We start from the raw sequence: 10,580 nt of genomic DNA, 5'->3' as shown, positions 1-10,580 counted from the left end.
CCAAGCGAAATGTTGGAGGTGTGATTGTGATGACGCTACATATTTTCATATTTGGTGGACTTGCAAGAAAATTAAGGCCTTTTGGATAAGAATTTGGTGGATTATTCAAAATGTACTGAAGAAGAAGATAAAGTTCCTGCCGCAATTTTTCCTTTTGGGAATTATAACGGATTGTACAGGGATTGAGACTAAATTGATTCTGAATTTAATAACAGCAGCAAGACTGTTGATTGGACAATACTGGAAGAAAGAAGAGATACCTACAATAGAAGAATGGATATTGAAAGTCATTAATTTGGCTGAGATGGCTAAAATCTCAGCTTTTTTAAAAGACAATACGCAGGAAAGATATTTAATTGAATGGAAAAAATGGATTGATTATCTACAAAACAGATATCAGATTAAGAAATATCAGATTGCCTTTGAATAATTAGGAAGTATTATTTTATGTAATGGGGATTTGGATGAGGTTAATTGGATTAGAAGGGAAAATTTTACTTTATGTTTGGTTTATGTATAACAATACCTTGTGATTGACCCGGGAAGCTGGGGGGGGGGAGGGAGGGGGGAAGGGGGTTTTCTGGGAGGAAGGGGGGAAAAAAGGGGGGAAAATGTTTTTGTTTTTTAAAACTTTTTAATAAAAAACTGTGACGTTACACAAAGTTCACAAACAATTATAATTACTCCTTTTGTTCACCAACAGGCCTGTTTTACAACCTACTAGTGAACAACAACAGATCTTAAACCACGCCCTTGCACCTGGAGAGCGGGTAAAAATTGTGGCTTTCGCAGGTAAGGCAGCCCGAGCCCACAAGATTCTTGATGCTCTCTGTAGGATGGGCGCGATCGAAGAAAATGAAATTCAAGGGTGAAAAAAGTAAGGTTCTATATTTAGGCAAAAAAAAAATCAAATGCACAGGTGCAGTACAGGTGGTCCCGGGCTCAATAGTAGTAACTGTGAGAGGGATCTTGGAGTCCTAGTGGACAACCACTTAAATATGAGCCAGCCGTGTGCTGCAGCAGCCAAAAAAGCCAACACAATTCTAGGCTGCATAAATGGATAGAATCAAGATCACGTGAAGTGTTAATACCACTTTATAAGGCCTTGGTAAGGCCACACTTGGAATACGGCATCCAGGTGTCTATTTTATTTTATTTTTTTGTCTTTTAATGACCCCATAATCCCTTACATCGGGCCAGAGTCGGGGAGCTGAGTGTTTACTGGCCGGATGCCCTTCCTGTCACCAATGCAGAGTTCGCAGCATATAATTTACTCATTGTAGAAGAGAGAGAAATATATGCCGCTAGCTAGGATCGAACGCACAGCCACCTGATTGTGAGCTTCACCTCTAGGCCACTGCGCCACTCATGCAGGATTCCAGGTGTCGTGTCCCACTCCTCCTCTGACGGCCGGGTGGCCACGAAGCCTCTGCAGCTTTGCCAAATTCCTGTCAGAGTTCTCAGGGCAGGCAGGAATCCAAGGTGTGACTTCAGCAACCAGATGAGACTTTGCCTGACTCAAGGAATGCCAGAAAGCAGATCCTTTATATAGTCCATGGGGTGTGGCTCCATGACTCAGCACTTATCCAGGCCTGCCCCTCCCTTCCTTTTGCTGACGTCGCCTCTCCATTCTCCGGAAGCGGGGATCCGTCCACTGTGACTTTCCGTCCTCCTGCTCAGCTGCCGGCAATTCTAGCTCGTGGCTGGCTTCATGCTCACACGCTGTAGGAGGGAGGTTTGTTTGCTCAGTCTGTCCGGGCATGGTGCCAGGGCTGGGGGCTGGAGGCATGCCAGGCCGTTCCTCTTCATTATCAGACTCTGGCTCAGATAGCAGGAGATGGGAGGGGCCCGGCTGAGGAGAGGAGGGCAGGCGAGGCACAACACCAGGTGTGGTCTAACTAAACAACAAACAAACCCAGAAGGACTGAAATGTTAATTTTTCACGCAGGCACCGGCAAAACCTCCACGCTGATCCAGTACGCCAGGAAGTGGTCCAAGTTGAACTTCTTATACTTGGCATTCAACAAGACCATCGCACAACAGGCCTCGCAGGTTTTCCCTGCCAACGTCACCTGTAAAACCATCCACTCCTTAGCGTTTGCAGAAGTCGGGAGGCAGTAAGTATCCGGGTCTTCTTTACAGGGAGTTAGTCCTCGATTTGTGACTTAACATTTTTGAGCCCAACATTTTGGCTACTGAGTGAGACAATTGTGAAGTGAGTTTTGCCCCATTTTACAACCTTCGCGTTAAGTGAATCAGTGGGGCAGTCTAATCTCCTTTTTGAAAGCCTCCAGTGATGAAGCTCCCACACCTTCTGAAGGCAACTTCTGTTCCATGGGTTGATTGTTCTCATTGTCAGGAAATTTCTCCTTATTTCCAGGTTGAATCTCTCCTTGTTCAGTTTCCATCCATTAGTCCTTGTCTGGCCTTTGGGTGCTTTGGAAAATAGCTTGACCCCCATCCTCCTCTCTGGGGCAGCCCCTCAAATATTGGAAGATGCCATCCTGTCTCCCCTGGTCCTTCTCTTCCCTAGACTAGCCAGGCCCAGTTCCTGCAACCGTTCATCGTATGTTTTAGCCTCCAGTCCCTTAATCATCCTGGTTGCTCTTCTCTGCACTCTTTCTAGAGTCTCCACATCTTTTTTAGATCTCTTGCAGCATGCAGGGACTTTTTTTATTTTATTTGCATTTATATCCCGCCCTTCTCCGAAGACTCAGGGCGGCTTACACTATGTCAAGCAATAGTCTTCATCCATTTGTATATTATATACAAAGTCAACTTTTATTGCCGCCAACAATCTGGGTCCTCATTTTACCTACCTTATAAAGGATGGAAGGCTGAGTCAACCTTGGGCCTAGTGGGACTTGAACCTGCAGTAATTGCAAGCAGCTGTGATTAATAACAGACTGTCTTACCAGCCTGAGCCACCAGAGGCCCCTTGTGACTTGTGACTTATAACACGTTTGACCCCTTCTTCAGGCTCAGCCTGGACGTGTCCTACAAGCTCCTTGCCAGCAATCCACCCCCAAATAAGCAGAGATTAATTCCACCTACCAGTCTAGTGGCCTAGAGGCGGAACTGTCGCCTCCCAATAAGGAGGCTGTGAGTTCGATCCTAGGTAGAGGCAGATATTTCTCTCTCTGGGCACAATGAAAATATATCCGCTGAATAAAACTTCATTGGCAACAGGAAGGGCATCTGGCCAGTAAACACTCAGCTCCATTCAAGTCGCCCACCCCGATACGAGGGATTATGGCGTCGTTAAAAGGAGATGATGATTATTTCCGCCTTCCCTCTTTCATTCTGCTGCAGTTACGGACGGAAGCTTAACCCGGGCTCGCTGACCTCCTACCTGGTCAGCTTTGTCCTCTCCAATCGCGAGGGCCAGTCTCCGTTCATCAGAGCCAAGACGGTCGTTCAGACCCTCGCTGCCTTTTTCTCATCAGCGGATGCGGCCATCACCGTAGAGCACACGCCCATTTGGTGCAAGAACAACCGCGGAGAAAACATCCTTGTGCAGGAACGCGAAAAGCAGGTGAGTAGTTGCACGGTCATTCATGCTCTCGTGACATCTCGTCTGGATTATTGCAATGCTCTCTACATGGGGCTCCCCTTGAGGAGCACCCGGAGACTCCAGGTAGTTCAGAATGCGGCTGCGCGGGTGATAGAGGGAGCACCTCGTGGCTCCCACATAACACCTCTCCTGCGCAGTCTGCACTGGCTGCCTGTGGTCTTCCAGGTGCGCTTCAAGGTTTTGGTAATGATCTTCAAAGCGCTCCATGGCATAGGGCCGGGTTACTTACGGGACCGTCTGCTGCCACCGAATGCCTCCCACCGACCCGTGCACTCTCACAGGGAGGGACTCCTCAGGGTGCCGTCAGCTAGGCAGTGTTGACTGGCGACGCCCAGGGGAAGGGCCTTTTCTGTGGGGGCCCCCACCCTCTGGAACGAGCTTCCCCCAGGCCTTCGCCAACTTCCTGACCTTCGAACCTTCCGCCGCGAGCTTAAGACACATCTATTTATCTGCGCAGGACTGGACTAGATTTTTTAAATTTTTAAATTTTAAATTTGGTTTTAAATGGGGTTTTATTATTTATATCTCTATTTTAAATATTCGGCCTATGTAATAAGTTTTTTAAATTAATGTTTTACTTTGTATATATATATGTTTTTTTATCTGGCTGTAAACCGCCCTGAGTCCCTAGGGAGATAGGGCGGTATAAAAGTATGAATAATAAATAAATAAATAAATAAATAAAAATAAGGTCCGCGGACTCCCCCTGAATAAGATCGCAAATCAGGGGAGCTTTATTAGCCACGGACCGGGCATTACATAACATCAACCGAAAGTCCAAGCACTGAGGATCATGGCCGCCCGAGGAATGGGTAGGGACTGAGGGGCCGGAGCACGTGATCGCTTTCAAACATCGAGCACGTGCTCCCCACACTCGATATGGCCCCTCCCCTCCGCCATATCTGCCTCTCCCACTTACCGTACAGATTGAACCACCCTCTAATCCTGGAACAGACCCCTCCCCCCCTGCCTCCAGACCAGATGTCGTAATGCTGCGAACAAGCACCGGGGCTGGATCCCTCCCTGACGGGTTCTCTCCCCCACCCGTCATGTCCCTCCCCCCCCTTAAAAAACCCTTATTTAAAAATCTATTTTAAAAACCCCACAAATTCTTCTTGGCCGCATGCCACCTCTCTGGGTCCCAAGACCCTTCGTTGAGGTAAGCCCTCAATAACTTGGAGGGCCATTCCTGCGAGGCGGGGGAACCTCGCAGTCAAAGGAGGTCAATAGGCGAATATCTCATGGAAAACCAAATAAATGGCAGAAAAGGGTCCGTCCCTAACCGGCATAGATATTACAATAAGTCAGATAACCCGATCAAGACCCGCCATAAGATGATCAAAATTTGGGCAAGTTCAGTCTCCCATAGGACGATAATAAAAGGTCCCCGGGTAAAATGCCACATCAACGAGTCTTGAATCCTAAACTGTCCGCACCGTCTGCTTCACCCCTGTCCGTATTGTAGATGGAATGCAGCTAACATTCAGGCCATGGCCAAAAATCAGGCCGGGAAATGGTCGATGGGTATCACGGTCAGAAATCAGGCCCCCACCATTCACACCGCTGATGACAATCACAGCCAAGGAGTCAGGCCAAACTCGGCCGGAAAGCCGTCCCGTGCCACAAAATGGCCGCCATTACAATCCGTCGAAGGAAGAGGAAGAGGAAGAGAATGGTCCGCACCGCTGGTGTTACTAGTGCCGCCGCCGCTATGCCGCCAAAGCTGCTGATAGAGATCAGCTGATGGAAATCGCGGCCAAAAGTCAAGCCACCAACGTGCCGCTGATGAAAAAACGCGGCCGAAAACAACGCGGCTGAAGATAAACGCGGCCAAAAACAAGGCCGCCAACATGCCGCCGATTGAAATCGTGGCCGATAACAGGGCCACTGACATACCTTCGTATGAGTTCGCAAGGCCACGGCCAAAATCAGGCTGGGGATCGGCCGATGTGCAAGGCCGATGGGAATTCCGGGATTGGCCCACCACAATGCCGCTGATGATAACCGCGGCTGGGCATCAGGCCGAACCAGGCCGGAACGCCCCCGCCATCGCCCCAAAATGGCCGTCGCCATCCACCATCCACTGCTCGTCCGAAGCTCTGTTCTCGGCAACCAAGGGTCTTCCGAAGCCCAAAGACCTCTCCCTCGGTTGCCGACATGCTGTTCACCCGGAGCAAGAAACCCAAGCAGTCCGGCGGTCGGTGAAAACAGCGCCTCGGCCAGGGAACGCCCCGCCTGCCGTCTCCATGGAATTAAATTGCTGCCATTTCGCACATGCGCAGAAGAATATCACACAGGTTGCTTCATATAACACACTAAATTAAAATACATTTGGGCAGTTCCATCATTCTGTGCATTATGCTAAACATAGCCATTGAACTGGGAACAGTGGAAGGAAGGGAGGGAGGTTCTAAGTAAGTTTATGGTGAGCAATTGTCACTGAGATTGTATCCAGTACAATTGTATCCATTTAGCTACCTTTGTCTAAAACAGGTACATAGCGAATCTTTAGCCTGTAGATCTCTAATCCCACCTGTTAAGGTTCTGAACCCAAGCAAGCTCTATTTATTCTGTTTGGCATGTCTTTCCATAATACTTTCGACGTCTTATTTTGCTTCTTCTTTTAATTCTATAATGCTTTTCTCCATTGTGTTGGTGTGTGCTTGCACATGTATCTATGCACACCATGTTGGTTTGTATTGGAAGTTTTGTATCAAAATATATTTTATTCCTTATGCTGTTTCCATCTACACATTCCTCTATGACAAGCGTAAGATTTCACTGCAGCCTTCCTAAATCTGATGCTTTTCAGATTTACTTGATGCAATTCTTTGTATTTCCAGACAAGTCATAACTGGCTGGGGATACCAATAGATATAGGTGACCTCTTTATGGCAGGCCAGATCAAGCAATGGATACTGAGGATCAGGGGTGAAATGCTCCTGGTTCTGACCAGATCTCGCAATCCAGTAGCAATCGTGGCCGATGGTTCAGCGATCCGGTAGCGATTGCCGAACCATCGGCGACACCTACCGCCCGGGTGTCATTACTTCCTGGTTGAAACCAGGAAGTAATGTGGTTTTTACCTTCTGAGCATGTGGCATGTGGACTTCCAAGCCGGTAAGGAAGGTAAGTAGATTTCAGTCCTGCCAAGGATGCTATATTAATGTTATAATATACATTAACGTCCTTCAAAGCCTGTATCTCTGCCCCATTTTTTACTGAACAAAATTAAGGCGGGGGAGAGAATTTTAAGATTCTTTTTCACACTTCCTTTTATCTGTGGTCTTCTTATTTTACCTTCCTCGTTTTGCCTTGTTCAAAGTTTCCATTGTACTGTACTCTACTTCCTTTGTACTGTGCTGTAGTCCAATATATCCAAAGGAACTGAGCTGGTGAAGGTTGAGCCATTGAAAGAATTCAAAATAGAAGCAAAGGTGAGATCTGGCTCAAAGAGAAAAAGTACAGGGTTTAGCAATTATATCAAGAGTGGACCAATAAACAGATGCATTAAAAAGTAGTTGGAAATTCCCTCTGGATAATTCATGAGAGAATAATTCCTTGGGCATGAATATCTGCTACTTCTATAATCTTTGACATAGTGCATGGGTTACTGCAAGTAAGGGACAGCTGGCTGGTAGTCATGCATTTTCTTACCTTATGAGTGCCTTGTTTCCCAACAAAATATCTGTTACATGTCCAGAAGGCCTTCATAAAAGAATTTGCATGATCATAGCAAAGGCCTCTCTAATTCATGAATACCTTTCTCACAGTGACCAGTAAGGTAGTTATAGGAAGTAAGACATAACATCTCTAATGTTTATTTGTTAGCTGTCTATGGAGATTCTCACTCATCCAGGTCATGGTTGTCCCAAATATGCTTTTTTCAAGAAGCAACTGGACTTTCTTGTGTTTTTTTTCAAGACTTTTCAAACTGGACGCTGGCTTGAAAGAGGGGATAAAGAGGCCACCTATGTCAAAATTGAACAGCCCTCTCTCAACAGAGGGGGAGGGATACAACATCATCTATCTCTAGTGTACAACACAGTCCTTTCAACAGTTCCAAGAAGGCTCCACACCCATTTACACTCCGGTGACCCTGATGACACAGATAAACCTCCAGATGACATTAACGATCTGCTAAAAGAAGCCAATGTCCAGCTGTCTGCAAGGAGTATATATCCTTCCATTCCCCACCATCCAGTCAGAAGTGAAATGTTTTCAAAGAAAAAACAGAAAGTCCAGTTGCCTCTTCAAAAAAGCAACTTTGGGATGTTTATTCGTTAGATTTAAACAATGCCTTTCGTTAAGGAGCTCATGGCAATATCTAGATAGTCCTCGAGTTTCAACCATTTCTGGAGTGACTGTTCAAAGTTATATTTTGAACAGTCACTCCATATATAAATAAATGCTCCTAGAAGCACGAAGCTGTAAACACCAGCCTGAAGATGTCGAATGAGACTTTGTCGAAACGTCACCAAGACACTTCCAATTTTACATGGGAGAAAACCTGAATAACCAAAGACCTACATACAAACACTCACGAAAGCCTCAGATAATATATATATTATTAATATTAATATTAATAATAATAATAATAATAATAATAATAATAATAATAATAATAATAATAATAATAATAATTTAATTTGTATACCGCCCTTCTCCCGAAGGACTCAGGGCGGTTTACAGCCAAGTTAAAACAACAATCAATAACACAATACAGATAAAACAATAACTAAAAAACTTATTCAAATTTGGCCCCAGTTTAAAATACATTTAAAAACCATAAAACCCAATTAAAAATTAAAAACCAATAATAACGTCTAAAAATTCTATGCCAGTCCTGCGCAAAAAAATAGGTACGTCTTCAGCTCGCGGTGGAAGGTCCGAAGGTCAGGGAGTTGTTGGAGTCCAGGGGGAAGTTCGTTCCATAGGGTAGGAGCCCCCACAGAGAAAGCCCTTCCCCTGGGGGCCGCCAACTGACATTGCTTGGCTGATGGCACCCTAAGGAATCCCTCTCTGTGAGAGCGCACGGGTCGGTGGGAGGCAAACGGTGACAGTAGGCGGTTCCATAAATAACCCGGTCCTAAGCCATGGAGCGCTTTAAAGGTGGTAACCAACACCTTGAAGTGCACCCGGAAGACCACAGTTATTGCACACTTTTGCTTATATATATATGCTTATATGATGTGTTGTTGTTTTATGTTGATGCTTGTGTATACTGTTGTGACAAAATAAGAGCACAGTCAAACCCCCAACCAATCAGAACACACCTCCACCCAATCAGAACACAGCCAAGCTCCCAACCAATCAGTTCAAACCCCCACTAGCAGTTAAAAGGAAGAAACAGCTGTGATCACACATTTCTCCTAGAAGCACAAAGCTGTAAACACCCAGCCTGAAGATGACGAATGGGATTTGACTTCAGTAACAGAATTGTTAATGCCTGGAATGCACTACCTGACTCTGGTCTCTTCCCAAAATCCCCAAAGTTTTAACCAAAGACTATCTATTATTGACCTCACCCCATTCCTAAGAGGTCCCTACCGTTCCTGTCCTAATGTTCCCTTTGATTGTATCCAATTCGTATAGTTATTTCATGCTTATGCCTATATATACTGTTGTGTTTGACAAATAAATAAATAAATAAAATAAAAAATATTGACACTGAAAGAAATTTACTTATGGATGGTGCACACACTTTTGACCATTGCAATATCCTTATGGTCACATAGTCAAAATTTGGGCACTTGGCAACTGGCATATTTTGAACAGTTGTGGAATCCTGGGATCATGCGATCTCCACATGCCACCTCCCCAGCAAGCTTCCCACAAGCAAAGTCAGTGGGTAAAGTTAGATTCACTTAATTTACTTACTTAACTATCTAATAATCATAGCAAAAAAGAGGTTGTGTAATTGGATGTGATTCACTTAACAACCACCTTTCTTAGCAACTGAAATCCTGATCCCAATTGTGATAGTCAGTGGAAGATTATCCAGACATTGTATTTCTTCTTTCCAGTTTTATTCACAGGAAGGTGAGTCAGGAAAGAGAGTGACCAGCCCAATCTTGCTGTACGTTATGCTGTTTCTTTGCAACAGCATTAGTTGTATTCTGACCCGGTTCATACATTGTTCTAAGACAGGGATCTCCAACCTTAGCAACTTTAAGACTTGTGGACTTCAACTCCCAGAACTTTGGGAGTTGAAGCCCACAAGTCTTAAAGTTGCCAAGGTTGGAAACCTCTGTTCTAAGACACAATGGGATTTGCTTGATGTTTGCCTGGGGTATTACAAAGTCTGCCAATTGTGGTTTATTCAGTGAGTCACTGTTAATTGTGAAAGCCATCTACCTTCCAAATGTTTTGGACAATCCACCAAAAGCTAGTGGCAAAGAATGATATAGTCCCAAACTTGGAAGGAACAAATATCCTTTTATAAAACTATCTAAGTCTGTAGCCATCTATGTATCCTGTTGACCTCAAACTTTTATTTTAAATTCCTTTTCCCTTTCAATCAAATAGTATTCATTTAGATTCATCAGCCAACCATACACATTTCATTTCTCTTGAATCTGACATCATTTAGCTTTGTGGATGGCCCCAGGTTCAGAAGGAATCATTTTTAATTAAATCAGCTCAGTGGTCTACCACTGGCTCTCCAGAGCAATGGATAATATGGAAATGTTTGCCACTGACCAAAAGGAATTGCATCCTGAGAGTCATTAACAAGCAAAGGTGGAAAGCATAAAAATGATTTCATGCATCCTGTCTTAAATGCACCTGCAACAACAGAGTTGGCTGAGAACTGCTTTACTGCTAGGGGTTATCATCCGATGAAATACAAGCCAAATATTATTTTTAGTCAAGGCTTAGAGATGTCAGAAAATTGCTGTAGGAAGACCGGATTGAAGATTAAGGTAATGGAGAGTCCATAGCCCTAAGGATATGTATAATTCCAAAGTTATTTATATGTACAGTAGCATAGAAAGAAGAAATCTCA

Source organism: Ahaetulla prasina, chromosome 7 (assembly GCF_028640845.1).
Source record: "Ahaetulla prasina isolate Xishuangbanna chromosome 7, ASM2864084v1, whole genome shotgun sequence".
NCBI lineage: Eukaryota > Metazoa > Chordata > Lepidosauria > Squamata > Colubridae > Ahaetulla > Ahaetulla prasina.
The sequence above is the reverse complement of the archived record's forward strand: the minus strand, read 5'-3'. Positions refer to the sequence as shown.